Raw genomic sequence first — 25,049 nt, forward strand, 5'->3', positions numbered from 1 at the left:
GTGGGGGAAATAGACAAGAAAAGTGAAATTTCTATGGATGATTGCAGAGTTTCACAAGAAGGAAAAAGTTTTAGGGATTCAAATACCTCATTTCATCTAAAGCCATGCCCCATTAGAAAGACAGTATTAAGTATTATAAGGGACAATATCCTTCTGTTCTGTCCTCCAATTACTTCTCTAACCTTAATACTCCTTTTTAGTCAATATCTACTTCCTTCTCAACTGAAGACAATGAGCCCAACTTCAAATGTTCGGGCGCAATTATCAGACCTCATACCAGATCAGACGCCCTATGTTTCAGAAATGCAGTTCCCAGATGCATTCGTTCCTGCTTTCATGCCCTGACTCGGGCTCTACCACCCAACCTGAAAAGCATTGCAGCCTTCCCACCACCCCCTTATCCATCCAATTCTTTAAGTAACCTTCAAGGCCCAGAGTACCATTTTTTTTTCCCTCATGCTACAACGGCCTATTGTCTCTGTACTCTAAACTCCTGATGTACTTATGAGAATTTAGTACTGCTTTTACCCTCCAGTTGTTTCTTATATATTAGGTTTAATCCCTCTTTCTGAAACGATGGGTGGTAATAATGCTCAGAACACAGTAAATGCTCAAAAAATGTATAGTTTAATTCTAATTTTTGTGGAAATTGAGGTCAAGTGAGATTATAATTTTTCCACGGTAACAGAGCTAAACAATAAATGCACATTCATAGCTACCATTGATCAAGTACCAATATGCCAAGTCCTATGTTACTCAAAATTAAAGTAAAAATAGATTCTAGGTTCTTTAGCTTCTCAAGGATTTATGTCATATGTTTTACTCAAATCTACCATAGTATGACGATAGTACATTTTATTTATTGAGTATATAGTTTATGCCAAGAGTTGCATATCAGCTATTTCACTTCATCTACATAAAACCCTCTGTAGTAAATATTATGACCATTCCTTGAAAAGGTTAAAGAATTTGTTCACATGTTCATTGCATGAAATTGAAGCAAGATTCTTCACCACTCTGCCCCACATCTGAATTACCAAAAAAAGCCCAATCTTACATTAATTTGCTAATTAATAAAAATGTATCAGATTTGTTCATGCAATCCATATTATAGTGAGCCCATTCCATGGTCCACATTATGTAGTACAAACCAGAGAGTGGAATTTTCCATAACATTTTAGTCCTGTTAAAACTACAGTTAAAACTATGTTAAAACTACAGTTCTAGGTTATTAGGTAAAAATTAGGCAGTCAGTTACCTGAGTGGTCCAGGTTGTCCGGACAATGAACAACTAAGAAATGTTCTTTGTTTATTTTTATTTAGAGAGAAAGAGAGAGTGTGGGGCAGGAGTAAGGGGAGAGGAAGAGAATATAGAGCCCAATGTGGAGCTCAATCCCATGATCCTGAGATCATGACCTCAGCCAAAATCAAGAATCAGACGCTTAGTTGACTGAGCCACGCAGGTGCCCCAGAACTGTACTTTTGCAGTTCCCAATTCCACACCTGGTGGTCCAGACTTTAAAATTGTTTATTACAGTGATGTGTGTGGGGCGGTGGAGGGGTGTTTGGTGCTTTTTTTTTTTTTTTTAAATAAACTGATAACAGATCCTCTAAATTTCAACCTGAAGTGTTCATTCCTTTGTCTTTCTTCTCTGGTCAAGTCATTGCCTCTATTTAATTGCGCACGTTTTGAGGTGGGTTCCCCCTTCCCTGCCCCACAGTCCATTGCTAGTTTCACAAGTGGTGTAATAATTACCGTTGGGTCAGGTAAGTTTATTACAGAATGCATTTCCCCTGCACACGCACACATTTTATTAATGCAATCGGTAATTATTTACTTATTTACTATCAATAGTGCCTCAAAGTCGGTGGGACCTTAATTACTTCCTAATTATCCAGTCCTCTATTGCTTTATAAAGATGGACTTGTAAACATCAGTTCAATAACTTAGACATTTTACAACTAACATCGATTTCTTCTCCCTCCTCATTTATTGATAGGCCATTGTCTCTCTCCTGTATTTCTTCTTTCCTGATAAAGTTGTAAATGACTCTGCTTATTCCTTTTAATTCCTTCAGTTAGCATTAGTTCACTCAGGCACTTTATTGTATATGCCTTTCCTGGCTCTACTCATTCAATTGGGATTCTCTTGTTTGAATCCTTCCCTGTGGTCCATTTCTAGTAAATGTTCCTTTCACCTTTAAACTTCTCTGTTTCATGTCCTATAAATTACATGCAGCTTCCACAGAATTTTACTACAAAACCATCATCCTTACCTCATGCCAGCACACACTCTATTGCTTCTAAAGTTGTCCCTTTTTTTCTTTTCTATAGCTTTAATATCCCTAAAAGTTGCAGATACTCAATCACTTACATATTTCCCCAGAAAGAAACAGATTCATCAATGAATAGCATATGTATTTACCTTCCAGTAGCCTGGGGAAAACAAAAACAATCAGAATAATTCTATAAATAGGCGCTTCATCAGTTTAATCTTTTCAAAATTTCCACAAATACAGCCATTCCGCCCAAGGTAAGATTCTCGTCAGTGATTTGCTCTGTCCACAGTGCAAGGTCCTTATTTATCTCCATTCTCATTCCAAGCTCCAACATGTGCTGCAAACTGTGAGTAATCTCTGCTGAGTGAAACAGAAAGGGAGATAATATTTCCACCTAAATAACAGTAAACATTTCTTTACTAACATCTACAACTTTGGTGGTGATTTTTTGGTCTGCTGCTTTCCTTTCTGAAAGTAACCTTTATCCTGCTTCTAAGGATCCTAAAATGTGAAAGACAAAAACAAAAGACTAAAATTTCAATTTAACCCATGGCATGAAACATAACAAAGTATTGTGTTTGCTTCCTATGGCTGTTATAACAATTTACCATAAGATTGGGGTTTAAAGCAACACAAGTTTATTATCATAGAACCCTGGAGGTCAGAAGTCTCAAGTGGGTCTCACTGGGCTAAAATCAAGGTGGTGGCAGGGCTGTATTCTTTCTGGAGGCTCTAGATGGAGGAGAGTCCATTTCCTTACATTTTCCAGCTTCTAGGAGCCGCCTGCAGTTTTGGCTTCTGGCCTCCTTCATCTCTGAGCAAGCAGGGGATGGATGTACCTTTGTCACACTGCATCATTTGGCTACTGACTCCTCTTTCCATCTTTCACCTACAAGAACCCTTGGGCCCTCCTGGAAAAGACCAGGACAATTTCCTCCTCTCAAAATCTGCCGATTAACAACCTTCATTCCTCCTTGCCATGTAACATAATATATTCACAGGTTCTGGGCATTCAAAGACATCTTGGGGGTGGCGAGGAGGCATTATTCTCCCTATCATAGCATTGAGTAAATTTGAGTATGTTATTTAAAAAAAAAAAAACTTGCATTTTCAAAGAAATGTTATCCCCTTCTAAATAGACACTTGGGGAGACCTCATGCTTATTCTAATCTTGCTACAAATGTTAGAGGGATTGAGGTAGGCTGTGTTGTCTTCAAGCTCAATAGAACATTCCTAAAATAGTCACAATTTTAGCAAACTTTTATGCATTTATGAATTTGTGGACACCGCTAAGAGTCATTTGAAAACAAATGTTGTGACTCTGATACATAATCAAGGAAGTAACACCTGGGAATAAAAAACAGGTGAAAGCCATGAAATGATGAGACTAATGTTGCCAGTAGACTCATTTTTCTTATGAATAATAACAATAGTGTTGTAATAATAATAAAAATAACTAATTGAGCATTCATGTCCAATAATGTTCTGGGAGCTTCATACAAATTATTTTAACAGCCTTGTGAGGTAGGTACTATTATTAACCACATTTTACAGGTGAGCAGTCTTTAAGGTTACTGGGCTAGGAAGTAGAAGAGCCAGGATTCAAACTCAATAAATTTGCTCTTAACCCTGTCACCAGCCACATACCTACAAAATTCTATTTTCTTTACAATTAAGTCCCCACCCACATCCCCCATTTATTTCAGGAGAAAAACAGCATACTAGAAGGCAGAAAAATTATTTAAATACAATACTAAAAATAATTAAAAGCTAAAAAGTCAGATGACATATTTATTTGGTTTGTGCTTTGTGACATCTAATTTAAAAGAGCATTGTAACCACAAAATTAGACAGAAATGAGACAAAGACCAAGAGATGACTCCAAACAGAGTCCTAAAAGCATTCATCTAAAAAAAAATCTAGTGCCTCAGATTTTCTTACCAGCATTTCTGGGAGTATACATTAAGTACTTAAAAATTTAAAATGTTACTCTGCCTTAGAAAGATCATCTCTAGCTGTCATCTTTATTGACAAGTAGGGGGAGGGGGACTTTCAGTCCTGGAGGTAAATCAGAAAGACATAGGCACCCACAACATGACATCTCAGTATCTGTGAAAAGGCTGAAAGAAGCCAAATCAGCCTGGCAGGCAAATTAACTCCTCTGGGGCTCCTATCTAGGCAGCAGCATCGAGAAGCCATCAAGGCAGCGTAGGGGTAGGGGCTTTGGGAGGCACATAATACTAAAAGAAACATATATAGTCATCTCTTATCCCTGCTAGGCTTAATATGTAAAGTTGACTTTAACTTCATAAAAATTCAGCCAGTCACCCTATCCATTAAGGTCCCAGTAAGGAAATTCCAAACCCATATCAAGTGACTTGTGGGAAGTCCATGTCTTCCCTGGGATTTCTGCAAATTCCCAAAATTCTATTGTCATAAACATCTCTAACACTCAGTTTCCACCTCTGTTTAGCACTATAGTTTAAGGATCATTTTGCTTTCATACTATATCAACCTTGGCATAGATCTCCATCCCTTTCCATCACTTACACACACACGCACACCCACACACATACAGTAAAACACCATGGCAGCATAGCACCTGTGTCTGAATGTCTGGGAATACCAAAAAAGAATATATCACACCAAAGCTTATAATTGATATTAAAAATCTCCATTCATAACTATTCTTGGCTATTCTCTATGTCTCCTTTACCTTTCTCACATCTTCCCTCCTACACCAGCCCAGTCAGGAACAAAAACATGTATGTATTGTGTGTCTGTGTATACATGTGTGTGTGCAAGTGTGTGTGTGCATGTGTGTATACCCATTCCTCCCACCTTCCTGTGCAGAATAATTTACCTCCCTCCAGTTCCTCAATACCTAGATTCCCTTGGAGTAACCAAAGTCCAGAATTCTGATATTGCCATTGTAGAAGCCCAGGTTAAATTTTTGGGCAAAGATCAACTTGTCCTCCATTTCCAAGATGGATGTTATGGGACAGGATGGGAAGTTCTATTTACATAATAGGTAAGCAGATAAAATAATAAATAAAGATGTTTTGCATTACACTATTTTACATTACACTTCTTTATTACACTATTGCACTTTTACATTACACTATTTTGGTTCCTGTACTGTGTGTTACCAAGTGGTGCCATATCCTAACTTCCTCTTGGAATTGCTCTCTTGCTTTCCAATTCCAAAGTTGGTACTTTCCAGAACCAACACTGTAGCACCTGGGCTATCAACACTCCCCACAAACTCCACCGTCTCCCCATCCAACCCAGACCTTGCTGCTGGAATCACCTCCACAAATGCTTATCTTGTGATCTCATTGTTTGGTTTAAGAACACAAAACTTCCCCTTTTCCAAAGAGAATTTTTTAAAATGTAAGCTAACCTTCATTTGACCATTTATCTAATCAACCCCATCCTTTTTTACTTCTCTCTACAAATCCACTTTATGGCCAAGCAAATCCCAGTCAGGATTTACTTAGTTTCAAAAGCAGGTTTGTTGTTACTTGCATGTCAGTTTCAGTTCTAAACTATCCCTTCCCTTTCCTCATCCACAAATTTTCATTGACACTTCAAAATGAGGTCGATTTCCTATTCTATAGCATGTCTCTCTTGATGCTGCCCAATGGCTCAGCCCTCAGTCCCTTTATCAGTGAAGGACTCTGTCATCCTGAGTATTTATTTATACAAAATAGCTATCTTAAGTTAAGCATGTACTACGTACTACACACTTTACATGATGATTAGCTCACTTAATCCTCCTCACCAAAAAATGTTAAACATGTATATTATTATCCCAGTTAACAGATCAGAAAAGTGATGCACAGCTAGAACATGGCAGAGTAAGGTTTTGAACCTACACTGAGTCTATCACCTGTGCCTTAAGCACAATACTATAAAATTCTAAGCCAATTATGTTATTCAACAACATAAAGTCATTTATGGTTGTGTAATCTGTTAAATCATCTGTACCATGAACAACCAAAAGTAATGGAATGGTTCCTTCTACTCTATTTATTTCTATTCCTTGTCTCTCTCTGTCTCTGGTGTTCTCTCTCTTGTGGATATTTGGCCCTAAAAATAGGGCCATAGAAGGCAATCAAAGTGCAATGATGTAATGGTATTTATTATTCCCATAGATAAAATTTGGTTATTGCTCTAGCCAATCTAACAGCACTAGCTGTCCTCTAGTTCAACCGATATGAAGAATTGCTACTTAAGAGTAATAGATTTATATCTAAAATTTCTACAAGTTGTACTCTAGAAGTCCTTACCAGGCAGAATTGTTAGAAATTCTGCAAAATCAAATTCTTTTCAGACAGCATGAGAATATCATCTGATCTTTTTCCTTATTTTCAATGAATAAAAAATAAGAAATATAACACTTCTATAGCACCAAATTTCTTCAAAAAAAAAAAAAAACTGAAGAAAAATACTTCTAAAGTAAAATATGTGAAACTCAGTATTTGCTTGCAAAAGTCCATGGAGGAATTAATCTCTCTTTCCTGCCCAGACAAAAATAAGAACACATAACAACCTTCTTGATAACATACCTTAGTAAATATTGCCAGAATTTATTCTATAAAGAGTCAAATACTCCATTTCTTAAAGCCATTAGTGTTAGTAAGTCTTTACATGTTGAATAGCCTTAAGGAATAAAATTAATCAAAGAACACAAAATCGTGTTTCTCCCTCAAAATTGTAATAGGGGAAAATTTGTAAAAGAGACAGAATAATCGAGTTATTTTAAAATCATCCCTCAAAAAAACCCACTGTCACTAAAGCAAATCTTAAAACCTTCTGTAAAAAAATGGGTATTTCATAGATGTGGACTTTTATTTTACCCATCCTTATATTTATATAAGGATACTCACATTCAATTTCCAACTACCAACTAATAGAGTTAGGTTGGAGGATTTTACACTGGTTAATTTCTAACCCCTGCCTTGCAACTATTCTACTTAAAAACACAAAGTAATTTTAATGTTGCTTTTTGTTAAAGGGTATACAGAAATAAGTCTCCTGGCAGGGAAAACAGTTTTGTAATATGCATTCAAGGGCATCCTGCAAAATTTTTTCAAAATACATGTTACTTTGACTTACCTATTCTTCAGCTCTCTTCTGTAAGCAGAAAACTAGGAATAGGTATTTGGAGATGCATTTCTTTTTTTCAAAAACTTAGTATAATAAAATGAACCAAAGTGCTTTTCATAGAAATTGTGTTTATTTTAGATTAATTTGTAGAATCTGGTTTATTCACTTAAAATTGTAAAATCAGACCCTCTTAACTCATTTAATGACTAAAGTTAAAGACTTCACAACAGTTTCTTGTGCTTGGAGGTTTTTGCATGCTTCATTATGAAAACAGAGTTTAAAGATAAATACCAACCTTCAGTAATGTTGATAAAAATCACTTCAGTGGAAGGAATAATCAATGGGACTTTGTGATTGCATTAAACCCATATAAGAAAACAGAGTACTATTAATTCTCAAAATACTCAACCTTAAAAATATTTAATACTATGTAAATGTAATAAAGACTATCCAATTCATTTCACAGTGATTTGAGCAAGGGACAATCAGCAAGCAAGAGGGAATGAGAGAGCATATTGATCCAAAAATGCACTTGGTCATTTAGAGGAGAAGGAAGGCAGTTAATGCATCTTGAGCACATCCAGTTTGTTAGATATCTTCCCAGTAATCTGATATGAATGACTGTGTCTAAGCCTTATCCTCATCCCCATTACTCAGATGAGAAAATGAAACCATAGCCATCTCATACTTACATTTTCTTTTTTTCCTCTGGTTGTTTTAAGCAAATATTTTGAGAGGAAGGAGAAGGAAGAAAAGCGACAGCCAAGTGGATAAAATAACCAGTACTTCCTTTCTAGGGTAAAAAAAAGAAAAAATGTGTTCACTGTACATGTAAAATGCTTGGTTTGATACTTGTTTTCTAGCCAAAGACTCACACTGAGATCAGTGGAATTCTAAGAGTATGGGAATTTCTAAACAATACCAGGGAGGACAGAAATCTGTCCAACTGAGACTGTGCAAAGTTGGGAAAAGTGCCTCCACCGGCCGAGGCCCCTTGTGCGGGGCTCAAGTTACACCATCACAGGCTGAGTTCTGGGGCCAGGTGTGTCAGTTGATTTGTTAAAAGGCTTCATGTTCTAACAACTTTGGAAGTCTCACTTATTGTCCTCCACTTATAGCCTGGAACCTAAGGTCCAGCCACACCTTTCAGGTCTCGGCACAAACTATTCCCTTGCCGGGAATACCTTCTATACCCTTCCTTGTCTACCCAGGTGACCATTACTCAATCTAATTTAAATGTCATTTCTTCTGGGGAAAAAGAAGAGAACACAGACCAGGCAGGAGACTGATGCTGCCTGAAGGAAACATTTAGTAGCCAAGAATAGCCAAATCTTGGTATGAGACTCAGACTGGAAAAAAATAAAAAAATTAAAAAAACGGAGATGTCTTGGGTTTAATCCCTTCTTTCCTCAATGTACTATGAGGTACATAGTGAGTAATACAGGGCTCATGTGCTTCCAATGTTTACTCACTCTATGTATGTTTCTGGAATCCCTGTTTCCAAATGGGAAAGATTGGGCTTTGGAGTCAGACAAACCCTAAGGTTTTGCCCTTGATAAATTTCTTGAAGCTTCAGTTTCCTAAGATATAAAATAGGCATAATAATATGTACTCTAGCAAAGTGCCATATTAGATGCTTTCTAAATGTTAGTCCCTCCCATTCCCTTAGACAAAATGAAAAATGTATGCTTACTTTCCCCCAACCCAGCTAATTGACAAACTAGGGCTAAAACCATGTCGTGTTTACATAGATTCTCTTTGTGTAATCTCACCACATCCCCACACCATCACAATATCTTACACATAAATATTTGTTCAATAAATATTTGATAAATGCATACAATGTTGAATATAGTTCCTGCCCTTAAAAATTTCAACAATTTATAGGAGAGATACCAAAATTTTCCATAATAACTACAGTATGTAACAAAGCTAACACTGGGATATTAAGGTTAATAAAATTTGTTCCTTTCCTCATCTCTGATACTCATTTATTCATAACAAATATTTAGACAGTATATGCCTTTAAGAAAAGAGTGTCTGTGTTAAGCAAGTCACTGTACATAGTGGGAGCCACAGGGGGAGGAGAGCAAAACTGAAGGGCACTCTCTGCCTTAAAGTCTAAATAAGGACAAGAGACACATGCCTAAGTAATTAGAAGGCAATATGGACTGTGATGATTACCAAAGCAACATTCCAGAGGAATTTCGTAAAGAAGAGAACAGTGTAAGTTGACAAACTTCTGACTTTCCTTGTACTCACATATAACTTTATGTCAAGGCAAGAAAAAACAGTAAAAACATGGGCAAACATAAAGCTAAGGAAGGATGGCCAAAGATAGTTGCTTTATTATTTTGATGGTCGGTACATAGTGTATTGCAAAACAAAAAAGAGTGGAAGCTAAACACCAAAATGCTAACAGGTGTGAATTTGTTGTGATTAGATTATAACCATTTTCTGGACATGTGTATCTTTTTTCTTTTTCTTCTTTTCTACATATATTTATTCACCATAAAGTAGTTGTTGGGTCTATAACTTATAAGATAAAAACCATCAGCCTTTCTTATATTTTTTCTGATTACATTCTACCAAATAATCATATAAATGAATGAGGCACCTTACATGTGCTTACCCTGTGCTTTTAAACATAAGAATTTCTGTGATGCATTGTTATCCATTTCCTTGTTTCTCTTGGACTCACTTAAAATAGGATATTTTTCAAAATTTGGTTGATATGTTCACTATATGCAATTTACAAAAGAAAGAGAGACAGAGAGAGACCTATTGTCTTTGCAAACTAGGTTATTAAATTATTCAGCCAAAAAGATTAAAATGAAGATGATCATCTCTATTGCTTTTAAGTGTGACAATATATGTTACTTAAGGATGTGAAGGAATTGGAATTTCAATGCCATCATGAAATGGATTATAAAATTGAAAATTAGCATAATGTATGGCCTAGGAATTCTATGTATTACACCCAAGGAGATGCATACAAGAAGTTTATTGCTGCATTATTTATAATAGCAAAAACTATAAATAATCGGAACATCATAAATTGAGATTGGATAAATAAAATATAATATTTGATGACTGTATAGCATAGTAAAATGTCATATTTGATTAAGTCCATCTATGATGGAAATGCTATACAACTGTTGTTTTTTTTTAAGATTTTATTTATTTATTTGACAGAGACCCAGCAAGAGAGGGGACACAAGCAGGGGAGTGAGAGAGGGAGAAGCAGGCTTCCTGCCAAGCAGGAAGCCCGATGTGGAGCTCTATCCCAAGACCCTGGGATAATGACCTGAGCCAAAGGCAGAAACTTAACCGATTTAGCCACCCAGGCATCCTTATAATAAAATTATTTTAATGATGAAGGAAATACGCTATGGTTGCCAAGTTTTAGGTCATGGGTATATAAGCAAATTTATGATATTATTCTTGGTATTTTCTGAGAGTTTTGTTGGTTTATTATCTTTTTCAGTTCTTAGGGGTTTTTTTCCCTTAAGATTTTTCTAAAATAAAAGGGGTGTGAGTAATGATTCTTTTTTAAGATACACTTTCCTTTTGTCTTAGCCTGACTACTTACCACTTGTCCCTCCAAATTCTGTTTGGTGTTCACCTTGTGGAAGCATTTCTGGGATATGAGAGCCTCATCGAGGCTCTCATAATATCCAGGGCACTTGCCACGTTCTATTGAATGTATTTGTTTATTTTTCTCCGACGGCCGATAATGTCCAATTTGCTTCTGTGTCCACAGAGCCTTGTTCACTATCAGGTACATAACAATGCTGGTCCAGTTGGTTGAGTTAATCCATGCTTCGGTTCAGTGCACACCCAATCAATGTGCATGAAATGCCCCAGCTTGTTTAATTTTTCCCTTTAAGCCCCATATCCCACTCCCATTCCCCTCCTTCATAAACAACCACTTTCAGGCATCTAAAGAGCATCATCTTCTCTGTATGTTCTTGTAAAATATATTTCTGTTCTGTAGGCAGAATGTTTAATGCCTGTAACTGATATTGTTACCAATAGTGCTTTCTTTCATTCCAAACTTGCTTTTTTCACTGAGCACTATGTTTTTCAAGCCACATCCTCTTTGCCCTGTGTAGACTTAAACCGTTGTTTTTAAAGGACGTCTAATACTTTATGGTGTGCATTCACTACATTTAGCTTCTCCACTTTGCAGAACACTAGGCTACTTCCAACTCCCACCACGGAAATAATAATGCTATATTCCCTTACTGTACTGTGAGAACTTCTTTGCATTTGATATGCAGGAATCGGCTTACTGGACCACAGAAGATGCATGTAGTTAATCTGACTAAATGCTTTCAAACTTTCAGGGTTTCTCTATTTTCGCTTCCCTGATTTCAAATGAATTTGAGTATCACCCGTACGTAATACATGTAAGCCTTTTGGGTTCCTTTTCTAAAAAATGTTCACTCATACCTTTTGCCCATTTTTCTATTGAACTCCATCTTTGAGCTGTCTCTTCTGTTCCATTCATTTATCTGTCTACTCTTATATCAATACCATATTTTATTATTATGACTTCGTAGAGTTTTTTGTGTTTTTTTCACTGAATTACTTTTTATTTATGTAAAGTATAATTCAGACTTTGGTGTGTACAATTTTTCTTGTTTTGACAAATGCATAGAGTCATGTATCCACCACTATAGTCATGATATAGAACAGCCCCATCAACTCAAATATTTGTCTTGTCCCTTTGTAGTCACCCTTGGCTCTACTTCCAGTCCCTGTTACCCACTGATTTGTTTTCATTTTACTGTTCACCTTTTCCAGATGTCATATAGATGGAATCAAACAATATTAATAAATTGAGTATGGTTTCTTGCATTTAGCAAAATGTATTTGAGATCCAGCCATGTTTTTTTATGAATCTATAGCGTGTTCTTTATTCTTGCTCAGTAGTATTCCCAGTCTTCCAGAGAATGCATATACCAGAGTTTGTTTATCCATTCACCAGCTGAAGGACATCTGAGCTATTTCCAGTTTTGGATGATTTTAAGTAAAATGCCATAAACATTAACTAATTGTTAACTAATTTAATAATATAATTAACTAATTTATAGGTTTTGAATGAATGTAAGTTTTCATTTCTTTGAATAAATATCTAGGAGTGTGGTAGTTTTATTAAGTATGTTTGATTTATAAGAAACTGCTGAACTTATGGTTTGTCTCCCTCCCAATCCCATCTTAATCTCACAAAACAAACTGAGGGTTGCTGGGGGGAGGGGGTTTGGAAGAAGGGGGTGGGATTATGGACATTGGGGAGGGTATGTGCTTTGGTGAGTGCTGTGAAGTGTGTAAACCTGGTGATTCACAGACCTGTACCCCTGGGGATAAAAATATATGTTTATAAAAAATTAAAAATTAAAAAAAAAAAAAAAGAAACTGCTGAACTTCCGTTTTCCAAAACGGCTCCACCAGTTTGCATTCCCAATGGCAGCATGTGAATGTTGCTCTGTATCCTCTCCAGCACTTCGTATTGTCAGGGGTTTTGGGGGAGGGAAGGATGAAGGTGAGGGAATGCATGACATTTAATGGGTGGGCATGGTATAGTACTGTCGTTAATTATTATTATGTCCAGTTAGCCAACATATAGTACATCATTAGTTTTTGATGTAGTGTTAAGTGATTCATAAGTTGTGTATAACACCCAGTGCTCATCACCACACACGCCCACCTTAATGCCCATCACCTGGTTACCCCATCCTCCCATCACCCTCCATTCTGTAATTCTCAGTTCGGTTACTGGAGTACAGAGTAGTATGTTTTAACATCTGGCTGGAAAATACCCTTTTTTAAGGTTAACTCCTATAGTCATAGACATCTATGCTTCCATATGCATTTCTCTTATTACTAAAATGTTGCCATAAATAGGTGTTAAACTTTACTAAAACCTTTGTCTTCTTAAAGAAAATTGTGAGGGACACCTGGCTGGCTCAGTTGAAAGACCATTTGACTCTTGATCTCATGTCTGTGAGTTGGAGCCCCACAATGGGTTTAGAGATTACTAAAAAAGTAAAAATAAAAATAAAGTTTGACATGCCAATTCTCCCTAAATCGTTATAGAAAGCAATGCAATCTCAATCAAAATACCAGGAAGGCTTTTTTTTTTTTTTTAGAAGTTGGCAAGCTGATTCTAAACTTTAAGTGAAAATACAAAGGACAAAAAAAAAAAAAGTGATCTGAAGAAGCTGGAGGGCTTATACTATCATGCATCACGACTTATTGTAAAGCTACAATTAAGAAAATGAAAGACTGGTGCAAAGATGAACATACTGGCCAAAACAGAACAGGGTCCAGAAACAATCCACACATACACAGTTACCTGATTTACAAAAAGAGACACAATTGAATTTCTGTGGGAAGAGAATAGTCTTATCAGTAAATGGTGCTAGGTCAGTTGGATATCCACTTGGAAAAAGTAAGCCCTAATCTCCATCTCACACATGCATGAAAATTAAGATGGATCATAGAGCCTAAATGTGAAAGATAAAACAACAGAACTTCTAAAAGTTAACATAAGAGAATACCTTCATTACTCTGGAGTCGGAGACAATTTCTCCAACAATACCCACAAGCACTAATCATAAAAGGAAAGATTGATAAATTGGACTTCATTATAATTAAGAACTTCTGTTCATCAAAAGGTACTATTAAGAGAGTAAAAGGGAAAATCATAGACTGGGAAATATATTCCCAACCCATATATCCAACAAAGGATAGGTACCCCCAATAAAAATACTCCTACAAATCAGTAAGAAAAAGACAAACAACTCAACTTTTTAAATGTGCAAAGCACTTCATAAAAGAGAATATCCAAAGAGCTAATGAGCATATTAGAGAAGCTCAACTTTATTAACCATCGTTAATCATTAGGGAAATGTAGATTAAAGTTGAAATGAGACACAATTACTCCATCATAATTATTAAGACTAAAAGGATTGAAAATTCCAAGATACTCTGAGAGGAGGATGTGGGGCAACTGTATACACTCTCACACAATAGTGGGAGTGTAAATTGGTTGAACTACTTTAGGAAATTATATAGACTATGACTCAGAATTCCATTTATGTGTTCATACCCTCAAAGAAATGAATACTTATAAAACATATTTACAAGAATATTTATTCCAGGGGGCGCCTGGGTGACTCAGTCATTTAAACCTCTGCCTTCAGCTCAGGTCATGAATCTGGAGCCAGGACCAAACCACACATAGGGCTCCCCTCTCTGCTTCTCCCTCTGACCCTCCCCCATGCTCTCTCTCTCTCTTACTCTCTCTCAAATAAAGAAATAAAATCTTAAAATATATATATATATTCATGGATACTTTGCCTATAAGTCCCCAAAATTTAAAATAACCCAAATATACATCAAAGTAGAGTGAATAAATAATGGTATCACTGTACAATAGAATAATAGACAGCAATGAAAAAATCTATCACATATAGAACAACATGAATGAATCTCATAGACATAATGTGAAGCAAAACAGGTCAGAAACACACAAAAAAATCATATGGTTCCATTTATATTAACTGGGAGATGGTATGAGGGAACTGCTGGGCTCTAGAACTGTTTCATACCATGATCTAATGTTACACTGGTGTGAATGGATATAAAAAGTTGTCGAACTGTGCTCTTAAGATTATGTACTTCTCTATAAGTTGTGCTTCAAAAAGAAAGTAAAAAAACAAAGTCATTACTTAGGATCTTTGCATTTATATTCGTAAGTGGAAGGGCTATAATTTTCTTTTTCTTGCATTATCTTGCCTGGTTTGGGCATCAAAACGATACAAGCCTCAGAAAACAAGCTTGGTGGCTTTCGCCCTTTAAATGGTTTTTGTACAACGGGAGAACCTCTCAGAGTCATTGTAAGGAGCAATTAAATAATATATGAGTACATCTTGAGTAACACAAAGTTCTGAAACATATAAGGAATCATCCTTTTATCATTACCGTTGCATTTCAGTTCTTCTCTTATATATGTCAATAAACCATCTGAACTGTTCACTCCACACTGGAAATAGTTTCTATGCAGTTTCAACAAGGACACCCCTTAAGATTCTGAATTAGTTTCACTTGGAAAAAGAGCAAGATAAGGGTTTATGGATGTGAATATCAAGTACAGATAATAGAAGTTAGCAGAGAGATATGAATCAAGTTCTGAATGTGGTTTGGATAAAAATATATGAGAATTCATTTGTCCTTGACTCTTAGCCTAAAAAGGAATTTTAAATAAGTTATGATACATGTCAATTTTCTTTAATTGTGGCACATTTGCTGTTCTCCAAATTGCTTTTAATATGAAAAATGAAATCATTTCAAGACACTGAAAGGATGATATAGATGCCTTGCTTTAATAATTCTTGTGTACTTTTCTAAGTCCTAAAAAAACAAAATGTGATGTTTGAATATGATTATAATGAGTGAACAAATCACCACATTTTTCTATATTTTAGCTACTCTCAGGCTTGAGACTTGAGTGGCAAACTTCCAGGGAAAGTGTTAGAAGTCTTGGCAAGGAGAGCTAGGGTAGTGTCAGGGGTTTTCACATTACACTTAATCCACAAGAAAGCCCCAGGGAGGAAAATATTATCCCCGCTTAACTTTTAAAGAAACTGAGATCAGAGGTTAAGTGACACATGGGCAATCATAAGACCAGGAGACTCTCACACCAAGACTTGAATTAAGGTCTCTCCTTCTCCAAGGCCCACCCTCTTTTGACTATACCAACCAGGGTGGGCAGAACTTTCCAACCCATTTGAATATGAATTGGTAAACACTGAAAACTAACTCAGAGCAATCACAGACACACATTAGCTGCAACAGGCACATTTGAATGACATCTGAACATCTTGTGGTTTTGAAAAGTTATCCCTTTTCCCAGGACGAGCAAAGTCCAAGTCCATTACATGTCATACATCTTCCAGAAGACATAAACATTTTCTCATTTCTTTATTTCTCTGACTCGTCAGACATAATGAAACAAAATAACCTACTAGTTAGCTTTGGTTTCTCTCTTTTCAGTAGACTCTATTAAAGCTTAATTAAGTGACAATCATAAGACTATTAAAAATTAAAGAATGATAAAAGTTAAATGTTTTCAATACATTTAGAAAAACCACAGATAAATGTAAATCATAGAAATAGGCAGGGAAAGGAACTGTTGTTTAACAGAAACATCCAGGGCACCTGGGTGGCTCAGTGGGTTAAGCCTCTGCATTCAGCTCAGGTCATGATCCCAGGGTTCTGGGATCAAGCCCCACATCGGGCTATCTGCTTAGCAGGGAGCCTGCTTCCCCTACCCTTTCTCTCTGCCTGCCTCTCTGCCTACTTGTGATCTCTGTCAAAAAAATAAATAAAATTTTTTTACAAATAACAGAAACATCCATCCAATAATAAATCGCCAAGCACACCATTTTCAGAGAATTCTAATGAGATAGTTGCAGCAGGTCACTTCCGGTGTATTCACTCCAACACTGCATGGGGCTGGTTGGCCCAGGGCAGTAGGAATTCCTGGCTGGAAACCTACAGAAGAACAGTCAGGGTCTGGCCCTAGGCAAATCACAGACAGGGAGCTGAGGAGAGTGATATGGGAACTCAGCCCTGGGAACCCCTAGCCTGATCAGCACACAAATCATTTAACAATCATTATCATAATTACTGCTAAATTATTGTTGTGCTGAGGAACAGGGAGAAGGCCTATTTTTGCACTCTAATTTCATTGAATCTCCTAAGATGACTATTTAAATTTCCAAAAGAAATAAGTTCCTATCCCACGATTGTCTCAGAGAAGTCAACCCTTCCCTTGTGACTTTTAATTCTAGTTTCTCTAATCTTAATTTTTCAGTGGCCTTGGGCAAGGCATTGGAATGTACAATGCCTTAACTCCTCTAGTCACTAGATACCAATAATGGCACCTGCTATCCTTGGGCGGTGGGACTGACTACTCAAAGACCACTAAGCACTTCGAAAAAGAAATAGCTGTGGGGAAAAAAAAAAATTATCATCTTTAAGGGAAGGTGCAATGTAAACAGCATCGTCAAGTCTTTTAACTGTCTCTTTCAATTTATTCTGAACTTTTCTCAGCTCTTCAATGTTACTCAACTCCTTCCTACCTCAGTGCCTGCCCATGCGTAGATCCCTATACATGAAAAATAACTCCCTCATCTTGTCCCTGATCCACCACTCCTGATTAACTCCTCCTTATCCTGGTGTCTCAACTTAAATATCCCTTCCTCAAAAAAACTTCATAAAAGCAGGACAATGTCTCTCTTGGTCACCACTGTATGGCCAGTGACTAGCTCAGCACCTGACACATGGAAAAGACTCAATCAACATTTCTTTATTTAATTTAATGAATGGATGTGGGATCTTCAGCAATTCATCTAACCACCCAGGGCCTAGGTTTTCTCATTTGCAAAATAAATAGCTAAAATAAATCCTCTCCGATGTTCCTTCAGTACTAATATTCTAGGATTTTGATTTGAGGATCAGCATCTTCTCATTGATTTAAACCCTTTTTTCATTTTATTCTTTAAATAGTGAATGATGGAATTCACTTAACTACCAAGATCACTGTGATGGTTAGTTAATATTATATGTCAACTTGGTTAGACAATGAGGTGCCCAGATATTTGGTCAAACATCATTCTGGGTGTTTCTGTTGAGCATGTTTGGATGAAATTAACATTTAAATTGGTGGACTTTGAGTAAAGCAAATTGCCCTCCGTAATGTAGATGGGCATCACTCAGCTGAAGGCCTGAATAGAACAAAAAGTCTAGCCAACCCCAAGCAAAAGAGAATTCTCCAGGAGACTGTCTTTGGACTTCATATGCAAAATTAGCTCTTCCTGGGTCTACAGTGGACCACCTTCAGATTCAGACTGGAACATTCAATCTCCTCCGTCTCCAGCCTACCAGTATACCCTGCAGATTCTGAATTTGACAGCCTCCATAATTGTGTGAACAAATTCCTTTTAATAAATATCTATTTATCCATCCATCTATCTATCCATCTATCCATACACAGTAGCACTTCTTACCCCTAGAGAGCTATATAGTTCTACTCTAAATCCAGGAGTCTAGATTCAGACTCCAGATTTGAAGACCTGAAGAAAACTGGTGCTGGGTTCCTGTCAGAGTCAGTAAGATGTCAGATGTCAGCCTATCCAATGCTCTTCTATCCATGAATCTCCCAGGCTGACACTGACCCAATGTAGAAGTTATGTGACCAGCTCCAGCCCAGAAAAATGGATACAATTAAGCTTTCTACCTTCATGCCTTACTACATTCTGAGATGATATTGGTTCTAACAGAAGTGCTGAGACTGACCTCCAGTCTGGGCCTTCTTATTCTTGACAGTCTCCTTCCCAGCACCAAAAACAGCATCCCGAGTCTAAGCCCAGAACAGTAGTCCCTGCTACTTGTTGACAAACTTCTCTAATGACAAAACCATCCAAGATCCTGGAGTGTAATTTCCTATTGCTGTGATTCCCTGGTTGTTATATTCTTTCTTTGTGCAGGTCTCCATGGATATCAACTGAGTTGCTGGAATTTACCTTGCTTCCATGACCTTCTAAACCAAAATTTGCCTGGCTCTAGTTATAGAGAGGGAAGAGTATAGATTATGGAGTTAATTCAGACCCAAGTTCAAGTTCCTATTCCCTTTTCTTACTATGGGAGCTTTGACAAGTTTCCTAATCTCTCCAAGCTTATTTCTTCACCTATGAAATAGGTATAACACTACATCAAAAGGATTCTTGAAAAGATTACATAAAATGAACATATGAATACACACAGAACAACAGCTGATAATTAGCACTCAAAACATAGCTTCCCTCCCTTTCTCCCATTTTCTATCTCCATCCAATGGAGTACTATGAAACAATTTTTTAAAAGACTGAATAAGGAATCAAGATGGCAGAGGAGAAGCAGACTGAAATGACATCAGGAAACAGGAGTTAAGCTAGACAGTTATCAAACTATTCCAAACACCTACAAACCCAACAGGAGATAGAAGAGAAGAAGAGCAATTCCAGAATCAGAAAATTGACCACTTTCTGAAAGATAGGATGTATGGAGAAGTGAATCTGGAGCGACAGGAAGATAGACCATGGGGGTGGGGGACCGACTCCCAGCAAGTGATGGAGCAACGGAACACAAAATCTGAAATTTTAAAAGTCTGCCCAACTGAGGGACATTGCTCCAGAGGCTAAATGGGGGTGGAGCCCTCATGGGGACAGTATGGGTTCAGGTCCCACAGGGTCATAGAAGGATCAGGGGTGTCTGAATGTAGCAGATTTCGCAGATATCAGAGCGAGGAAGCCAGCTACAGAAACAGAGCCAAGGAGTGAGCTCCCAGCTCGGGGTTACCTTAAACTGTGATATGCAGCACAGTCGCACTGCTCTTTGAGCAGGGACCCCACAAGAGGCAGATCCAGGGAGACTCACCTTCCTCCACTGGAGACAGGAATCTGCTGGGTTTGGAGACTCCAAACAGGACTGTGTGCCAGAGACAGAAACACTCACAGGCCAGGTAAGCCCAAGTGAAGCCGGAGACCAGGGAGACAGGAGGGATTGAGCACTTTTCTCTGAGGGTGCACTGAGGAGTGGGGCCCTCAGCTCTCAGCTCTCAGCTCCTCTGGGCTGGACATTGGGAGGCACCCATTTTCATTCCCATCCTCCAGAATTCTACAGAAAGTGTTCAGGGAATAAAAGCTCCCAAAAGTGAACACAAGCAGATTACTTAGTCCCGCCCCTGGCAAGGGTGGCGTAATTCCACCTGGGGCAAAGACACTTGAGAATCACTACAACAGGCCCCTCCGCCAGAAAATCGGTAAGAACATCCAGCCATGACCAAGCTCAATTATCAAGGAGAAGAGCTGAATTCCAGAGGAGGGGAAAACAAAGCATGGAATTCATGGCTTTCTCCCCATGATTTTTTAGTCTTGCAAAGTTAATTAAATTTTCTCAACTTTTTTCTTATTCTAATTTTTTTTAGCTTTTCCTCTTTCCTCTTTAAATGTTTTGTAACTAGTTTATCTTAACAATACCTTTCTTAAAAAAATTTTTTTAAACCTTCTTTGTTATAGTCATATTTTATCCTTCATTGCATCTAACTTTATTTTTTGTATACATATAGGGATTTTTTTTGTTGTTGTTTTCAAAAAAAATTTTGGGATACCATTTCTTTTAATAGATCAAAATATACCCTAAATCTAGCACGGAGCTTTGTTCTAGTCTCCATACTGAGCAAATTCTCTTCACTTTCTTTTTCATTCTTTTTCCAACCAACTCATCTTATCAATTCCTTTTTTAGAAAGTTTTTTTAAATTTTCATCTTCACAGCCACATTCCATCCCTTCCTCATGTTTATCCTAATTTTTGTATACATATGTTTTTCCTTCTTTAAAATTTTGTGAGGTAGCTTCTTCTAAGAGACCAAAATACAACCAAAATCAAATGGAAGTCTCTGTTCTATTCGCCACTCTAATATATATCTATTTTTAATTTTTTTAAAATTTTTTTAAAAATTTATTTTACCCCCTTTCTTCTCTCCCCCGATTTGGGATGTCTTCTGATTTGGTTAGTGTACATTTTTCTAGGTCTTTGCCACCCTTTTAGTATTTTATTCTCTCATTTATATATTCTTAACTGGATAAAATGACAAGGCAGAAAAACTCATCACCAAAAAAAACAAAAAAAAAAAAACAAAAAAACAAGAGGCAGTACTGAAGACTAGGGACCTAATCAATATGGACATTGGTAATATGTCAGATCCAGCATTCAGAATGACAATTCTCAAGGTCCTAGCTGGGCTTGAAAAAGCCATGGAAGATATTAGAAAAACCCTATATGGAGAAACAAAAGCCATTTCTGGAGAAATTAAAAGAACTAAAATCTAACCAAGTTGAAATCAAAAAAGCTATTACTGAGGTCAATCAAAAATGGAGAATCTTGGGCCACCTGGATGGCTCTGTAGGTTGAGCCTCTGCCTTACGTTCAGGTCATGGTCTTGGGGTCCTGGAATTGAGCCCCACATCAGGCTCCCTGCTTAGCAGGGAGCTAAGCTAAGCAAGGAGCCTGCTTCCCCCTCTCTCTCTGCCTGCCTCTCTGCCTCTGTGTGTGTCAAATAAATAAATAACAATCTTTTTTAAAAAATAGAGGTTCTTACTGCTAAGACAAATGAGGCAGAAGTAGAATTAGTGATATAGAAGATCAAATGACAGAGAATAAAGAAGCTAAGCAAAAAAGAGACAAACAACTACTGGACCACGAAGGGAGAATTCGAGAGATAAGTGATACCATAAGATGAAACAATATTAGAATAATTGGGATTCCAGAAGAAGAAAGTGAGAGAGGGTCAGAAGGTATATTAGAGTGAATTATAGTAGAGAATTTGCCTAATATGGCAAAGGGAACAAACATCAAAAACCAGAAGGCACAGAGAACCCCCCTCAAAATCAATAAAAATAGGTCCACACCCTGTCATCTAATAGTAAAACTTACAAGGCTTAGTGACAGAGATAACCCTAAAAGCAGCCCAGGACAAGAAGTCAGTAACATACAATGGTAAAAATATTACATTGGCAGCAGACTTATCCACAGAGACCTGGCAGGTCAGAAAGAACTGGAATGATATATTCAGAGCACTAAATGAAAAAAAATATATGCAGCCAAGAATTCTATATCCAGCTAGGCTATCATTGAAAATAGAAGGAGAGATAAAAAGCTTCCAGGAAAAAAAAAAAAAAAAAAAAAAAAAACTAAGAGTTTGCAAACACCAAACCAGCCCTATAGGAAATATTGAAAAGGGTCCTCTAAGCAAAGATAGAGCCTAAAAGTAGTAGACCAGAAAGGAACAGAGACAATATACAGTAAAAGTCACCTTACGGGCAGTACAATGGCACTAATTTCATGTCTTTCAATAGTCACCATGAATGTAAATGTGCTACATGCCCCAATCAAAAGACAGAGAGTACCAGAATGGATTTTTTAAAAAATTTTAAAACTGTCAATATACTGTCTACAAGAAACTCATTTTAGACCCAAAGACACCTCCAGATTTAAAGTGAAGGGGTGGAAAACAATTTATCATGCTAATGGACATCAAAAAAAAAGCTGGGGTGGCAATCCTTATATCAGATCAATTAGATTTTAAGACAAAGACTGTAAGAAATGAGGAAGGACACTATATCACACTCAAAGGGTCTGTCCAACAAGAAGACCTAACAATTTTAAATATTAAAATTGGGAGCAGCCAACTCTATAAACCAATTAATAACAAAATCAAAGAAACACTTTGACAACAATACAATACTAGTTGGGGACTTTAACACCTCCCTTACTGAAATGGACAGATCATCCAAGCAAAAGATCAACAAAGGAAATAAAGGCCTTAAATGACACACTGGACCAGATGGACATTACAGATATATTCAGAACATTCCATCCTAAAGCAACAGAATACAAATTCTTCTGTAGTGCACATGGAACATTCTCAGAATAGATCACATTCTGGGTCACAAATCAGGTCTCAAATGGTACCAAAAGACTGGGATCATTCCCTGCATATTTTCAGACCACAATGCTGTGAAGCTAGAACTCAATCACAAGAGGAAAGTTGGAAAGAACTCAAATACATGCAAGCTAAAGAAGATCCTACTAAATAATTAATGGGTCAGCCAAGAAATTAAAGAATTTTAAAAATTCATGGAAACAAATGAAAATGAAAACACAACTGTTCAAAATCTGTGGGACACAGCAAATGCAGTACTGAAGGGAAAGTATATTGCAATACAAACCTTTCTCAAGAAACAAGAAAGGTCTCAAATACACAACCTAACCCTACCCCAAAAGGAGCTGAGAAAGAACAGCAGAGAAAGCCTAAACCCAGCAGAAGAGTAATAATAAAGATCACAGCAGAAATCTTTGAAATAGAAACCAAAAAACAGTAGAACCAAATCCATGAAAATAGGAGCTGGTTCTTTTAAAGACTTATTAAGATTGATAAGCCTCTGTCCAGACTTATCAAAAAGAAAAGAGAAAGGACCCAAATTAATAATCATGAATGAAAGAGAAGAGATCACAATCAACAGCAAAGAAATACAAGCAATTATAAGAACATAATATGAGCAACTACACGCCAGCAAATTTGACAATCTGGAAGAAATGGATGCATTCCTAAAAATGTATAAACTACCAAAACTGAACCAGGAAGATAGAAAACCTGAACAGACCCATAACCAGTAAGGAGATTGAAACAGTCACCAAAAATCTCCCAACAAACAAGAGCCCATGAATAGACAGCTTCGCAGGGGATTCTACCAAACATTAAAAGAAAAATTAATACCTATTCTCCTGAAACTGTTCCAAAAAATAGAAATGCAAGTAAAACTACCAAACTCATTTTTTGAGGCCAGCATTACCTTGATCCCAAAAACAGACAAAGGCCCATTAAAAAAGAGAATTACAGACCAATATTCTTGATGAACATGGATGCAAATTTCTCATCAAAATACCAGCCAATAGAATCCAGCAGTACATTAAAAGGATTATTTACCATGACCAAGTGGGATTTATTCCAGGGATACAAGGTTAGTTCAACATCTGCAAATCAATCAATGTCATATAATACATTAATGAAAGAACAAGAACATTACGATACTCTCAATAGATGCTGAAAAAGCATTTGACAAAGTATAGCATCCTTTCTTGATCAAAACTCTTCAAAGTGTAGGGATAGAGGGTACATACCTCAATATCATCAAAGCTATCTATGAAAAGATCACAGCAAATATCATTCTCAATGAAGAAAAATTGACAGCTTTTCCACTAAGATCAGGAACATGGCAGGGATGCCCATTATCACCATTGCTATGCAATATAGTACTAGAAGTCCTAGCCTCAGCAATCAAACAACAAAAAGAAGTTAAAGGCATCTGAATCAGCAAAGAAGAAGTCAAACTCTCACTCTTTGCAGATGATATGATACTTTATGTGGTAAAACCAAAAGACTCCACTCCAAAACTGTTACAACTCATACAGGAATTCAGTAAAGTGGCAGGATATAAAATCAATGCACAGAAATCAGTTGCATTTCTATACACCAACAGCAAGACAGAAGAAAGAGAAATTAAGGACTCAATCCCATTTACAATTGGACCCAAAACCATAAGATACCTAGGAATAAACCTACCCAAAGAGGCAAAGAATCTGTATTCAGAAAACTATACAGTACTCATGAAAGAAATTGAGGAAGACACAAAGAAATGGAAAAACGTTCCATGCTCATGGATTGGAAGAACAAATATTGTGAAAATGTCTATGCTACCTAAAGCAATCTACACGTTTAATGTAATCCCTATCAAAACACCATCCATTTTTTTCAAAGAAATTGCACAAATAATCCTAAAATTTATATGAAACCAGAAAAGACCTCAAATAGCCAGAGGAATGTTGAAAAAGAAAGCCAAAGTTGCTGGCATCACAATCGCAGACTTCAAGCTCTATTATAAAGCTGTCATCATCAAGACAGTATGGTACTGGTGCAAAACCAGACACATAAATCAATCTAACAGAATAGAGAGCCCAGAAATGGACCCTGAACTCTATGGTCAA

Source organism: Mustela nivalis (assembly GCF_964662115.1).
Source record: "Mustela nivalis genome assembly, chromosome: 1".
Taxonomy (NCBI): Eukaryota; Metazoa; Chordata; class Mammalia; order Carnivora; family Mustelidae; genus Mustela; species Mustela nivalis.